This window comes from Stenella coeruleoalba (assembly GCF_951394435.1).
Source record: "Stenella coeruleoalba genome assembly, chromosome: 4".
NCBI lineage: Eukaryota > Metazoa > Chordata > Mammalia > Artiodactyla > Delphinidae > Stenella > Stenella coeruleoalba.
This window is the reverse complement of record NC_137149.1, coordinates 90,073,364-90,087,879: the sequence shown is the minus strand read 5'-3', so window position 1 is coordinate 90,087,879 and position 14,516 is coordinate 90,073,364. Positions and strand designations below refer to the sequence as shown.

At 44.0% G+C, this 14,516-nt stretch overlaps 1 long non-coding RNA gene across 50 annotated transcripts in view; it reads right to left on the bottom strand.

Annotated features, from left to right (window-relative positions):
- The window catches only part of LOC307185334, a 3,778,167-nt gene that overhangs the window by 222,367 nt on the left and 3,541,284 nt on the right, over nt 1-14,516 (bottom strand). The window contains exon 18 of one of the 50 annotated variants that reach the window (XR_013827984.1): nt 730-815. The exons of the other annotated variants lie outside the window; for them this stretch is intronic. This is a non-coding gene — a long non-coding RNA (uncharacterized lncRNA). The remainder of the gene's footprint in view (nt 1-729; nt 816-14,516) is intronic. 50 annotated transcript variants of the gene reach the window in all.

The window sequence follows — 14,516 nt, the reverse complement described above, 5'->3', positions numbered from 1 at the left end:
CTTAGCGTGCCGTGCCGGAACCAGATTAGGGCCTGAAGCCATCCTGCGGTGTTGCGGCCAGCTCAAAAGAAAGCGAGTTGAAGAAAGGAGCTCAGGGGCACTGTAATTCACAAACCTGCAGAGTTATAAATGACAGCTATCGTCCAAAAATAGACTGAAGTACGGCTGCCAAGAGGACTTGAAAGCGGGGCAGAATTGCAGGAAACCGATTTCAGGAGGTAGACTGGAATTGCATTGAAAGCATAGGAAAAGAGGCAGAACGTCCACAATGATGCACTTGGCCAAAAAGGGCGTATGCGTTTTTTCCTGAATATATTCAGGAAAAAACGCATACGCCCTTTTTGGCCAACCAAGCAAGCTTGCAAAGGAAATCTGCACTACAATGAAGTCTCACTTCCCCCCGGTCAAAAGGGCCATCTGAAAAAAGTGTAAAATCCAGAAAGGCAGGACAGGCCATGGAGAACTGGGAGCCTTGTTATGCTGATGGGCGGGATGTAAATTGCCAACAGACATTCGGGAGAAGTGTATGGTGTCTCCTGAAACATCTAAAAAACAAAGCAACAGAGACTAGGGCACTGCCACTTATGGTCCTATAGCTTAGGGAAATTAAAATCAAAAAGACACAGCCACCCCAAAGTTTGGGACGCCTCTGTTTACAAGAACCTCGTTTACAGTACAAGTTCAACATCGCAGAAAGTGAAAAATGGATAAAGAACTTGTGGTACTTACGTACAATGCAGTATCACTCAGCAATGAAATCTATGTCATCAGGTCCGTAGCAGCATAATGAGTGGATTCAGGTACGATGATTCTAACTGAAATAAGTCACACAGAAAAAGAAACATCATAAGATATCACTAATACACGGAATGTAAACTTGGCTACACAGGAACTGCATTCCAAAACAGAACAGGGTCTCAAATTTAGAAAACCAACTTATGCTTGCTTAAGGGGAAAGGTGAGTTGGGGTGCTGCATAAAACCAGAGATTGAAATGAGCACAGATAAAGTTCCTTAAGCCAAATATGGAATAGACAAGAGCTACTCCTTGCTCAACGAAATGGACTCAAAACCCCATATTAAACGCCTAAGAATGTACCTGACTAGTAAGTATCTTAAAACCTATGGATTGCTATGTCTCTGAAAGAGAATCAAGCATGTGTACAGGGGCATAAACGCAGCAGTGATAGGATTGGAGAGGTTCGGTGAGCAAATGAAGACCCTTTGAAGTCATATTGCATGGTACCCATTCCACGGGTTTCAACTACCCAGGTTTTAGGTATTCTTCCTTCAGCTAAAACATGCATGTGGAACCCAGAGTATGATCAACCATGTGATCGGGAGACGTGTTCAAATATGTCTCAGTTTTCCTCCCCTGGTACTCGGGTGCAACATTCCAGACGCTTTACTAACACTCTCCCCACTTGGAGAGTCAGCGCCTTTAACCTCCTGTTTGGCACAGTTTGCAATTTCTGCGTAAGATGAACAGGAATAGCGAGAACCAATGAGAGGCTAGCTGGAGGTGTCTGGACGGGCAAATTTAACTCTCATTTCCCAACAGGAAGAGGAAATAACCAAAGGCTCAGCGTGCCGTGCCGGAACCAGATTAGGGCCTGAAGCCATCCTGCGGTGTTGCGGCCAGCTCAAAAGAAAGCGAGTTGAAGAAAGGAGTTCAGGGGCACTGTAATTCACAAACCTGCAGAGTTATAAATGACAGCTATCGTCCAAAAATAGACTGAAGTAAGGCTGCCAAGAGGACTTGAAAGCGGGGCAGAATTGCAGGAAACCGATTTCAGGAGGTAGACTGGAATTGCATTGAAAGCATAGGAAAAGAGGCAGAACGTCCACAATGATGCACTTGGCCAAAAAGGGCGTATGCGTTTTTTCCTGAATATATTCAGGAAAAAACGCATACGCCCTTTTTGGCCAACCAAGCAAGCTTGCAAAGGAAATCTGCACTACAATGAAGTCTCACTTCCCCCCGGTCAAAAGGGCCATCTGAAAAAAGTGTAAAATCCAGAAAGGCAGGACAGGCCATGGAGAACTGGGAGCCTTGTTATGCTGATGGGCGGGATGTAAATTGCCAACAACCACTCGGGAGAAGTGTATGGTGTTTCCTGAAACATCTAAAAAACAAAGCAACAGAACCTAGGGCACTTCCACTTATGGTCCTATAGCTTAGGGAAATTAAAATCAAAAAGACACAGCCACCCCAAAGTTTGGAACAGCTCTGTTTACAAGAACCTCGTTTACAAGAACCTCGTTCAACATCGCAGAAAGTGAAAAATGGATAAAGAAGTTGTGGTATTTACTTACAAAGCAATATCACTCAGCAATGAAATCTGTGTCATCAGGCCCTTAGCAGCACAATGAGTGGATTCAGGTATGATGATTCTAACTGAAATAAGTCACACAGAAAAAGAAACATCATAAGATATCAGTAATACACAGAATGTAAACTTGGCTACACAGGAACTGAATTACAGAACAGAACAGGGTGTCAAATTTAGAAAACCAACTTATTCTTGCTTAAGGGTAAAGGTGAGTTGGGGTGCTGCATAAAACCAGAGATTGAAATGAGCACAGATAAAGTTCCTTAAGCCAAATATGGAATAGACAAGAGCTACTCCTTGCTCAACGAAATGGACTCAACACCGCATATTAAGCACCTAAGAATGTACCTGACTAGTAAGTATCTTAAAACCTATGGATTGCTATGTCTCCGAAAGAGAATCAAGCATGTGTACAGGGGCATGAACGCAGCAGTGATAGGATTGGAGAGGTTCGGTGAGCAAATGAAGACCCTTTGAAGTCATATTGCATGGTACCCATTACACGGGTCTTAACTCTCCAGGTTTAAGGTATTCTTCCTTCAGCTAAAACATGCATGTGGAACCCAAGTATGATCAACCATGTGATCGGGAGACGTGTTCAAATATGTCTCAGTTTTCCTCCCGTGGTACTCGGGTGCAACATTCCAGACGCTTTACTAACACTCTCCCCACTTGGAGAGTCAGCACCTTTAACCTCCTGTTTGGCCCAGTTTGCAATTTCTGCGGAAGATGAACAGGAATAGCGAGAACCAATGAGAGGCTAGCTGGAGGTGTCTGGACGGGCAAATTTAACTCTCATTTCCCACCAGGAGGCGGAAATAACCAAAGGCTCAGCGTGCCATGCCGGAACCACATTAGGGCCTGAAGCCATCCTGCGGTGTTGCGGCCAGCTCACAAGAAAGCGAGTTGAAGAAAGGAGCTCAGGGGCACTGTAATTCACAAACCTGCAGAGTTATAAATGACAGCTATCGTCCAAAAATAGACTGAAGTAAGGCTGCCAAGAGGACTTGAAAGCGGGGCAGAATTGCAGGAAACCGATTTCAGGAGGTAGACTGGAATTGCATTGAAAGCATAGGAAAAGAGGCAGAACGTCCACAATGATGCACTTGGCCTAAAAGGGCGTATGCGTTTTTTCCTGAATATATTCAGGAAAAAACGCATACGCCCCTTTTGGCCAACCAAGCAAGCTTGCAAAGGAAATCTGCACTACAATGAAGTCTCACTTCCCCCCGGTCAAAAGGGCCATCTGAAAAAAGTGTAAAATCCAGAAAGGCAGGACAGGCCATGGAGAACTGGGAGCCTTGTTATGCTGATGGGCGGGATGTAAATTGCCAACAACCACTCGGGAGAAGTGTATGGTGTTTCCTGAAACAACTAAAAAACAAAGCAACAGAGCCTAGGGCACTGCCACTTATGGTCCTATAGCTTAGGGAAATTAAAATCAAAAAGACACAGCCACTCCAAAGTTTGGAATGGCTCTCTTTACAAGAACCTCGTTTACAGTACAAGTTCAACATCGCAGAAAGTGAAAAATGGATAAAGAACTTGTGGTACTTACGTACAATGCAGTATCACTCAGCAATGAAATCTATGTCATAAGGCCCGTAGCAGCATAATGAGTGGATTCAGGTACGATGATTCTAACTGAAATAAGTCACACAGAAAAAGAAACATCATAAGATATCACTAATACACGGAATGTAAACTTGGCTACACAGGAACTGCATTCCAAAACAGAACAGGGTCTCAAATTTAGAAAACCAACTTATGCTTGCTTAAGGGGAAAGGTGAGTTGGGGTGCTGCATAAAACCAGAGATTGAAATGAGCACAGATAAAGTTCCTTAAGCCAAATATGGAATAGACAAGAGCTACTCCTTGCTCAATGAAATGGACTCAAAACCCCATATTAAACGCCTAAGAATGTACCTGACTAGTAAGTATCTTAAAACCTATGGATTGCTATGTCTCCGAAAGAGAATCAAGCATGTGTACAGGGGCATAAACGCAGCAGTGATAGGATTGGAGAGGTTCGGTGAGCAAATGAAGACCCTTTGAAGTCATATTGCATGGTACCCATTCCACGGGTTTCAACTACCCAGGTTTTAGGTATTCTTCCTTCAGCTAAAACATGCATGTGGAACCCAGAGTATGATCAACCATGTGATCGGGAGACGTGTTCAAATATGTCTCAGTTTTCCTCCCCTGGTACTCGGGTGCAACATTCCAGACGCTTTACTAACACTCTCCCCACTTGGAGAGTCAGCGCCTTTAACCTCCTGTTTGGCCCAGTTTGCAATTTCTGCGGAAGATGAACAGGAATAGCGAGAACCAATGAGAGGCTAGCTGGAGGTGTCTGGACGGGCAAATTTAACTCTCATTTCCCACCAGGAAGAGGAAATAACCAAAGGCTCAGCGTGCCGTGCCGGAACCAGATTAGGGCCTGAAGCCATCCTGCGGTGTTGCGGCCAGGTCACAAGAAAGCGAGTTGAAGAAAGGAGCTCAGGGGCACTGTAATTCACAAACCTGCAGAGTTATAAATGACAGCTATCGTCCAAAAATAGACTGAAGTAAGGCTGCCAAGAGGACTTGAAAGCGGGGCAGAATTGCAGGAAACCGATTTCAGGAGGTAGACTGGAATTGCATTGAAAGCATAGGAAAAGAGGCAGAACGTCCACAATGATGCACTTGGCCAAAAAGGGCGTATGCGTTTTTTCCTGAATATATTCAGGAAAAAACGCATACGCCCTTTTTGGCCAACCAAGCAAGCTTGCAAAGGAAATCTGCACTACAATGAAGTCTCACTTCCCCCCGGTCAAAAGGGCCATCTGAAAAAAGTGTAAAATCCAGAAAGGCAGGACAGGCCATGGAGAACTGGGAGCCTTGTTATGCTGATGGGCGGGATGTAAATTGCCAACAAGCACTTGGGAGAAGTGTATGGTGTTTCCTGAAACATCTAAAAAACAAAGCAACAGAACCTAGGGCACTTCCACTTATGGTCCTATAGCTTAGGGAAATTAAAATCAAAAAGACACAGCCACCCCAAAGTTTGGAACGGCTCTGTATACAAGAACCTCGTTTACAGTACAAGTTCAACATCGCAGAAAGTGAAAAATGGATAAAGAACTTGTGGTACTTACGTACAATGCAGTATCACTCAGCAATGAAATCTATGTCATAAGGCCCGTAGCAGCATAATGAGTGGATTCAGGTACGATGATTCTAACTGAAATAAGTCACACAGAAAAAGAAACATCATAAGATATCACTAATACACGGAATGTAAACTTGGCTACACAGGAACTGCATTCCAAAACAGAACAGGGTCTCAAATTTAGAAAACCAACTTATGCTTGCTTAAGGGGAAAGGTGAGTTGGGGTGCTGCATAAAACCAGAGATTGAAATGAGCACAGATAAAGTTCCTTAAGCCAAATATGGAATAGACAAGAGCTACTCCTTGCTCAACGAAATGGACTCAAAACCCCATATTAAACGCCTAAGAATGTACCTGACTAGTAAGTATCTTAAAACCTATGGATTGCTATGTCTCCAAAAGAGAATCAAGCATGTGTACAGGGGCATAAACGCAGCAGTGATAGGATTGGAGAGGTTCGGTGAGCAAATGAAGACCCTTTGAAGTCATATTGCATGGTACCCATTCCACGGGTTTCAACTACCCAGGTTTTAGGTATTCTTCCTTCAGGTAAAACATGCATGTGGAACCCAGAGTATGATCAACCATGTGATCGGGAGACGTGTTCAAATATGTCTCAGTTTTCCTCCCCTGGTACTCGGGTGCAACATTCCAGACGCTTTACTAACACTCTCCCCACTTGGAGAGTCAGCGCCTTTAACCTCCTGTTTGGCACAGTTTGCAATTTCTGCGGAAGATGAACAGGAATACCGAGAACCAATGAGAGGCTAGCTGGAGGTGTCTGGACGGGCAAATTTAACTCTCATTTCCCAACAGGAAGAGGAAATAACCAAAGGCTCAGCGTGCCGTGCCGGAACCAGATTAGGGCCTGAAGCCATCCTGCGGTGTTGCGGCCAGGTCAAAAGAAAGCGAGTTGAAGAAAGGAGCTCAGGGGCACTGTAATTCACAAACCTGCAGAGTTATAAATGACAGCTATCGTCCAAAAATTGACTGAAGTAAGGCTGCCAAGAGGACTTGAAAGCGGGGCAGAATTGCACGAAACCGATTTCAGGAGGTAGACTGGAATTGCATTGAAAGCATAGGAAAAGAGGCAGAACGTCCACAATGATGCACTTGGCCAAAAAGGGCGTATGCGTTTTTTCCTGAATATATTCAGGAAAAAACGCATACGCCCTTTTTGGCCAACCAAGCAAGCTTGCAAAGGAAATCTGCACTACAATGAAGTCTCACTTCCCCCCGGTCAAAAGGGCCATCTGAAAAAAGTGTAAAATCCAGAAAGGCAGGACAGGCCATGGAGAACTGGGAGCCTTGTTATGCTGATGGGCGGGATGTAAATTGCCAACAACCACTTGGGAGAAGTGTATGGTGTTTCCTGAAACATCTAAAAAACAAAGCAACAGAACCTAGGGCACTTCCACTTATGGTCCTATAGCTTAGGGAAATTAAAATCAAAAAGACACAGCCACCCCAAAGTTTGGAACAGCTCTGTTTACAAGAACCTCGTTTACAGTACAAGTTCAACATCACAGAAAGTGAAAAATGGATAAAGAAGTTGTGGTATTTACTTACAAAGCAATATCACTCAGCAATGAAGTCTGTGTCATCAGGCCCTTAGCAGCACAATGAGTGGATTCAGGTATGATGATTCTAACTGAAATAAGTCACACAGAAAAAGAAACATCATAAGATATCAGTAATACACGGAATGGAAACTTGGCTACACAGGAACTGAATTACAGAACAGAACAGGGTGTCAAATTTAGAAAACCAACTTATTCTTGCTTAAGGGGAAAGGTGAGTTGGGGTGCTGCATAAAACCAGAGATTGAAATGAGCACAGATAAAGTTCCTTAAGCCAAATATGGAATAGACAAGAGCTACTCCTTGCTCAACGAAATGGACTCAACACCCCATATTAAACGCCTAAGAATGTACCTGACTAGTAAGTATCTTAAAACCTATGGATTGCTATGTCTCCGAAAGACAATCAAGCATGTGTACAGGGGCATAAACGCAGCAGTGATAGGATTGGAGAGATGCGGTGAGCAAATGAAGACCCTTTGAAGTCATATTGCATGGTACCCATTCCACGGGTTTCAACTACCCAGGTTTTAGGTATTCTTCCTTCAGCTAAAACATGCATGTGGAACCTAGAGTATGATCAACCATGTGATCGGGAGACGTGTTCAAATATGTCTCAGTTTTCCTCCCCTGGTACTCGGGTGCAACATTCCAGACGCTTTACTAACACTCTCCGCACTTGGAGAGTCAGTCCCTTTAACCTCCTGTTTGGCCCAGTTTGCAATTTCTGCGGAAGATGAACAGGAATACCGAGAACCAATGAGAGGCTAGCTGGAGGTGTCTGGACGGGCAAATTTAACTCTCATTTCCCACCAGGAAGAGGAATTAACCAAAGGCTCAGCATGCCGGGCCGGAACCAGATTAGGGCCTGAAACCATCCTGTGGTGTTGCGGCCAGGTCACAAGAAAACGAGTTGAAGAAAGGAGCTCAGGGGCACTGTAATTCACAAACCTGCAGAGTTATAAATGACAGCTATCGTCCAAAAATAGACTGAAGTAAGGCTGCCAAGAGGACTTGAAAGCGGGGCAGAATTGCAGGAAACCGATTTCAGGAGGTAGACTGGAATTGCATTGAAAGCATAGGAAAAGAGGCAGAACGTCCACAATGATGCACTTGGCCAAAAAGGGCGTATGCGTTTTTTCCTGAATATATTCAGGAAAAAACGCATACGCCCTTTTTGGCCAACCAAGCAAGCTTGCAAAGGAAATCTGCACTACAATGAAGTCTCACTTCCCCCCGGTCAAAAGGGCCATCTGAAAAAAGTGTAAAATCCAGAAAGGCAGGACAGGCCATGGAGAACTGGGAGCCTTGTTATGCTGATGGGCGGGATGTAAATTGCCAACAGACACTTGGGAGAAGTGTATGGTGTTTCCTGAAACATCTGAAAAACAAAGCAACAGAGCCTAGGGCACTTCCACTTACGGTCCTAGAGATTAGGGAAATTAAAATCAAAAAGACACAGCCACCCCAAAGTTTGGAACGGCTCTGTTTACAAGAACCTCGTTTACAGTACAAGTTCAACATCGCAGAAAGTGAAAAATGGATAAAGAAGTTGTGGTATTTACTTACAAAGCAATATCACTCAGCAATGAAGTCTGTGTCATCAGGCCCTTAGCAGCACAATGAGTGGATTCAGGTATGATGATTCTAACTGAAATAAGTCACACAGAAAAAGAAACATCATAAGATATCAGTAATACACGGAATGTAAACTTGGCTACACAGGAACTGAATTACAGAACAGAACAGGGTCTCAAATTTAGAAAACCAACTTATGCTTGCTTAAGGGTAAAGGTGAGTTGGGGTGCTGCATAAAACCAGAGATTGAAATGAGCACAGATAAAGTTCCTTAAGTCAAATATGGAATAGACAAGAGCTACTCCTTGCTCAACGAAATGGACTCAACACCGCATATTAAACGCCTAAGAATGTACCTGACTAGTAAGTATCGTAAAACCTATGGATTGCTATGTCTCCAAAAGAGAATCAAGCATGTGTACAGGGGCATAAACGCAGCAGTGATAGGATTGGAGAGGTTCGGTGAGCAAATGAAGACCCTTTGAAGTCATATTGCATGGTACCCATTCCACGGGTCTCAACTCTCAGGTTTAAGGTATTCTTCCTTCAGCTAAAACATGCATGTGGAACCCAAGTATGATCAACCATGTGAACGGGAGACGTGTTCAAATATGTCTCAGTTTTCCTCCCCTGGTACTCGGGTGCAACATTCCAGACGCTTTACTAACACTCTCCCCACTTGGAGAGTCAGCGCCTTTAACCTCCTGTTTGGCCCAGTTTGCAATTTCTGCGGAAGATGAACAGGAATAGCGAGAACCAATGAGAGGCTAGCTGGAGGTGTCTGGACGGGCAAATTTAACTCTCATTTCCCACCAGGAAGAGGAATTAACCAAAGGCTCAGCGTGCCGTGCCGGAACCAGATTAGGGCCTGAAGCCATCCTGCGGTGTTGCGGCCAGGTCACAAGAAAGCGAGTTGAAGAAAGGAGCTCAGGGGCACTGTAATTCACAAACCTGCAGAGTTATAAATGACAGCTATCGTCCAAAAATAGACTGAAGTAAGGCTGCCAAGAGGACTTGAAAGCGGGGCAGAATTGCAGGAAACCGATTTCAGGAGGTAGACTGGAATTGCATTGAAAGCATAGGAAAAGAGGCAGAACGTCCACAATGATGCACTTGGCCAAAAAGGGCGTATGCGTTTTTTCCTGAATATATTCAGGAAAAAACGCATACGCACTTTTTGGCCAACCAAGCAAGCTTGCAAAGGAAATCTGCACTACAATGAAGTCTCACTTCCCCCCGGTCAAAAGGGCCATCTGAAAAAAGTGTAAAATCCAGAAAGGCAACAGGCCATTGAGAACTGGGAGCCTTGTTATGCTGATGGGCGGGATGTAAATTGCCAACAGACACTCGGGAGAAGTGTATGGTGTTTCCTGAAACATCTAAAAAACAAAGCAACAGAGCCTAGGGCACTTCCACTTATGGTCCTATAGCTTAGGGAAATTAAAATCAAAAAGACACAGCCACCCCAAAGTTTGGAATGGCTCTGTTTACAAGAACCTCGTTTCCAGTACAAGTTCAACATCGCAGAAAGTGAAAAATGGATAAAGAAGTTGTGGTATTTACTTACAAAGCAATATCACTCAGCAATGAAATCTATGTCATCAGGCCCTTAGCAGCACAATGAGTGGATTCAGGTATGATGATTCTAACTGAAATAAGTCACACAGAAAAAGAAACATCATAAGATATCAGTAATACACGGAATGTAAACTTGGCTACACAGGAACTGAATTACAGAAGAGAAAAGGGTCTCAAATTTAGAAAACCAACTTATGCTTGCTTAAGGGTAAAGGTGAGTTGGGGTGCTGCATAAAACCAGAGATTGAAATGAGCACAGATAAAGTTCCTTAAGCCAAATATGGAATAGACAAGAGCTACTCCTTGCTCAACGAAATGGACTCAAAACCCCATATTAAACGCCTAAGAATGTACCTGGCTAGTAAGTATCTTAAAACCTATGGATTGCTATGTCTCCAAAAGAGAATCAAGCGTGTGTACAGGGGCATAAACGCAGCAGTGATAGGATTGGAGAGGTTCGGTGAGCAAATGAAGACCCTTTGAAGTCATATTGCATGGTACCCATTACACGGGTCTCAACTCTCCAGGTTTAAGGTATTCTTCCTTCAGCTAAAACATGGATGTGGAACCCAGAGTATGATCAACCATGTGAACGGGAGACGTGTTCAAATATGTCTCAGTTTTCCTCCCCTGGTACTCGGGTGCAACATTCCAGACGCTTTACTAACACTCTCCCGACTTGGAGAGTCAGTCCCTTTAACCTCCTGTTTGGCCCAGTTTGCAATTTCTGCGGAAGATGAACAGGAATAGCGAGAACCAATGAGAGACTAGCTGGAGGTGTCTGAACGGGCAAATTTAACTCTCATTTCCCACCAGGAAGAGGAATTAGCCAAAGGCTAAGCGTGCCGTGCCGGAACCAGATTAGGGCCTGAAGCCATCCTGCGGTGTTGCGGCCAGCTCACAAGAAAGCGAGTTGAAGAAAGGAGCTCAGGGGCACTGTAATTCACAAACCTGCAGAGTTATAAATGACAGCTATCGTCCAAAAAGAGACTGAAGTAAGGCTGCCAAGAGGACTTGAAAGCGGGGCAGAATTGCAGGAAACCGATTTCAGGAGGTAGACTGGAATTGCATTGAAAGCATAGGAAAAGAGGCAGAACGTCCACAGTGATGCACTTGGCCAAAAAGGGCGTATGCGTTTTTTCCTGAATATATTCAGGAAAAAACGCATACGCCCTTTTTGGCCAACCAAGCAAGCTTGCAAAGGAAATCTGCACTACAATGAAGTCTCACTTCCCCCCGGTCAAAAGGGCCATCTGAAAAAAGTGTAAAATCCAGAAAGGCAGGACAGGCCATGGAGAACTGGGAGCCTTGTTATGCTGATGGGCGGGATGTAAATTGCCAACAACCACTCGGGAGAAGTGTATGGTGTTTCCTGAAACATCTAAAAAACAAAGCAACAGAACCTAGGGGACTTCCACTTATGGTCCTATAGCTTAGGGAAATTAAAATCAAAAAGACACAGCCACCCCAAAGTTTGGAAAGGCTCTGTTTACAAGAACCTCGTTTACAGTACAAGTTCAACATCGCAGAAAGTGAAAAATGGATAAAGAAGTTGTGGTATTTACTTACAAAGCAATATCACTCAGCAATGAAATCTGTGTCATCAGGCCCTTAGCAGCACAATGAGTGGATTCAGGTATGATGATTCTAACTGAAATAAGTCACACAGAAAAAGAAACATCATAAGATATCAGTAATACACGGAATGTAAACTTGGCTACACAGGAACTGAATTACAGAACAGAACAGGGTCTCAAATTTAGAAAACCAACATATTCTTGCTTATGGGTAAAGGTGAGTTGGGGTGCTGCATAAAACCAGAGATTGAAATGAGCACAGATAAAGTTCCTTAAGTCAAATATGGAATAGACAAGAGCTACTCCTTGCTCAACGAAATGGACTCAACACCGCATATTAAACACCTAAGAATGTACCTGACTAGTAAGTATCTTAAAACCTATGGATTGCTATGTCTCCGAAAGAGAATCAAGCATGTGTACAGGGGCATAAACGCAGCAGTGATAGGATTGGAGAGGTTCGGTGAGCAAATGAAGACCCTTTGAAGTCATATTGCATGGTACCCATTCCACGGGTTTCAACTACCCAGGTTTAAGGTATTCTTCCTTCAGCTAAAACATGCATGTGGAACCTAGAGTATGATCAACCATGTGATCGGGAGACGTGTTCAAATATGTCTCAGTTTTCGTACCCTGGTACTCGGGTGCAACATTCCACACGCTTTACTAACACTCTCCCGACTTGGAGAGTCAGTCCCTTTAACCTCCTGTTTGGCCCAGTTTGCAATTTCTGCGGAAGATGAACAGGAATAGCGAGAACCAATGAGAGGCTATCTGGAGGTGTCTGGATGGGCAAATTTAACTCTCATTTCCCACCAGGAAGAGGAATTAACCAAAGGCTCAGCGTGCCGTGCCGGAACCAGATTAGGGCCTGAAGCCATCCTGTGGTGTTGCGGCCAGGTCACAAGAAAGCAAGTTGAAGAAAGGAGCTCAGGGGCACTGTAATTCACAAACCTGCAGAGTTATAAATGACAGCTATCGTCCAAAAATAGACTGAAGTAAGGCTGCCAAGAGGACTTGAAAGCGGGGCAGAATTGCAGGAAGCCGATTTCAGGAGGTAGACTGGAATTGCATTGAAAGCATAGGAAAAGAGGCAGAACGTCCACAATGATGCACTTGGCCAAAAAGGGCGTATGCGTTTTTTCCTGAATATATTCAGGAAAAAACGCATACGCACTTTTTGGCCAACCAAGCAAGCTTGCAAAGGAAATCTGCACTACAATGAAGTCTCACTTCCCCCCGGTCAAAAGGGCCATCTGAAAATAGTGTAAAATCCAGAAAGACAGGACAGGCCATGGAGAACTGGGAGCCTTGTTATGCTGATGGGCGGGATGTAAATTGCCAACAGACACTCGGGAGAAGTGTATGGTGTTTCCTGAAACATCTAAAAAACAAAGCAACAGAGCCTAGGGCACTTCCACTTATGGTCCTATAGCTTAGGGAAATTAAAATCAAAAAGACACAGCCACCCCAAAATTTGGAAAGGCTCTGTTTACAAGAACCTCGTTTACAGTACAAGTTCAACATCGCAGAAAGTGAAAAATGGATAAAGAACTTGTGGTATTTACTTACAAAGCAATATCACTCAGCAATGAAATCTGTGTCATCAGGCCCTTAGCAGCACAATGAGTGGATTCAGGTATGATGATTCTAACTGAAATAAGTCACACAGAAAAAGAAACATCATAAGATATCTGTAATACACGGAATGTAAACTTGGCTACACAGGAACTGAATTACAGAACAGAACAGGGTCTCAAATTTAGAAAACCAACTTATTCTTGCTTAAGGGTAAAGGTGAGTTGGGGTGCTGCATAAAACCAGAGATTGAAATGAGCACAGATAAAGTTCCTTAAGCCAAATATGGAATAGACAAGAGCTACTCATGCTCAATGAAATGGACTCAACACCCCATATTAAACGCCTAAGAATGTACCTGACTAGGAAGTATCTTAAAACCTATGGATTGCTATGTGTCCCAAAGAGAATCAAGCATGTGTACAGGGGCATAAACGCAGCAGTGATAGGATTGGAGAGGTTCGGTGAGCAAATGAAGACCCTTTGAAGTCATATTGCATGGTTCCCATTCCACGGGTTTCAACTACCCAGGTTTAAGGTATTCTTCCTTCAGCTAAAACATGCATGTGGAACCTAGAGTATGATCAACCATGTGATCGGGAGACGTGTTCAAATATGTCTCAGTTTTCATACCCTGGTACTCGGGTGCAACATTCCACACGCTTTACTAACACTCTCCCGACTTGGAGAGTCAGTCCCTTTAACCTCCTGTTTGGCCCAGTTTGCAATTTCTGCGGAAGATGAACAGGAATAGCGAGAACCAATGAGAGGCTAGCTGGAGGTGTCTGGATGGGCAAATTTAACTCTCATTTCCCACCATGAAGAGGAATTAACCAAAGGCTCAGCGTGCCGGGCCAGAACCAGATTAGGGCCTGAAGCCATCCTGTGGTGTTGCGGCCAGGTCACAAGAAAGCAAGTTGAAGAAAGGAGCTCAGGGGCACTGTAATTCACAAACCTGCAGAGTTATAAATGACAGCTATCGTCCAAAAATAAACTGAAGTAAGGCTGCCAAGAGGACTTGAAAGCGGGGCAGAATTGCAGGAAACCGATTTCAGGAGCTACACTGGAATTGCATTGAAAGCATAGGAAAAGAGGCAGAACGTCCACAATGATGCACTTGGCCAAAAAGGGCGTATGTGT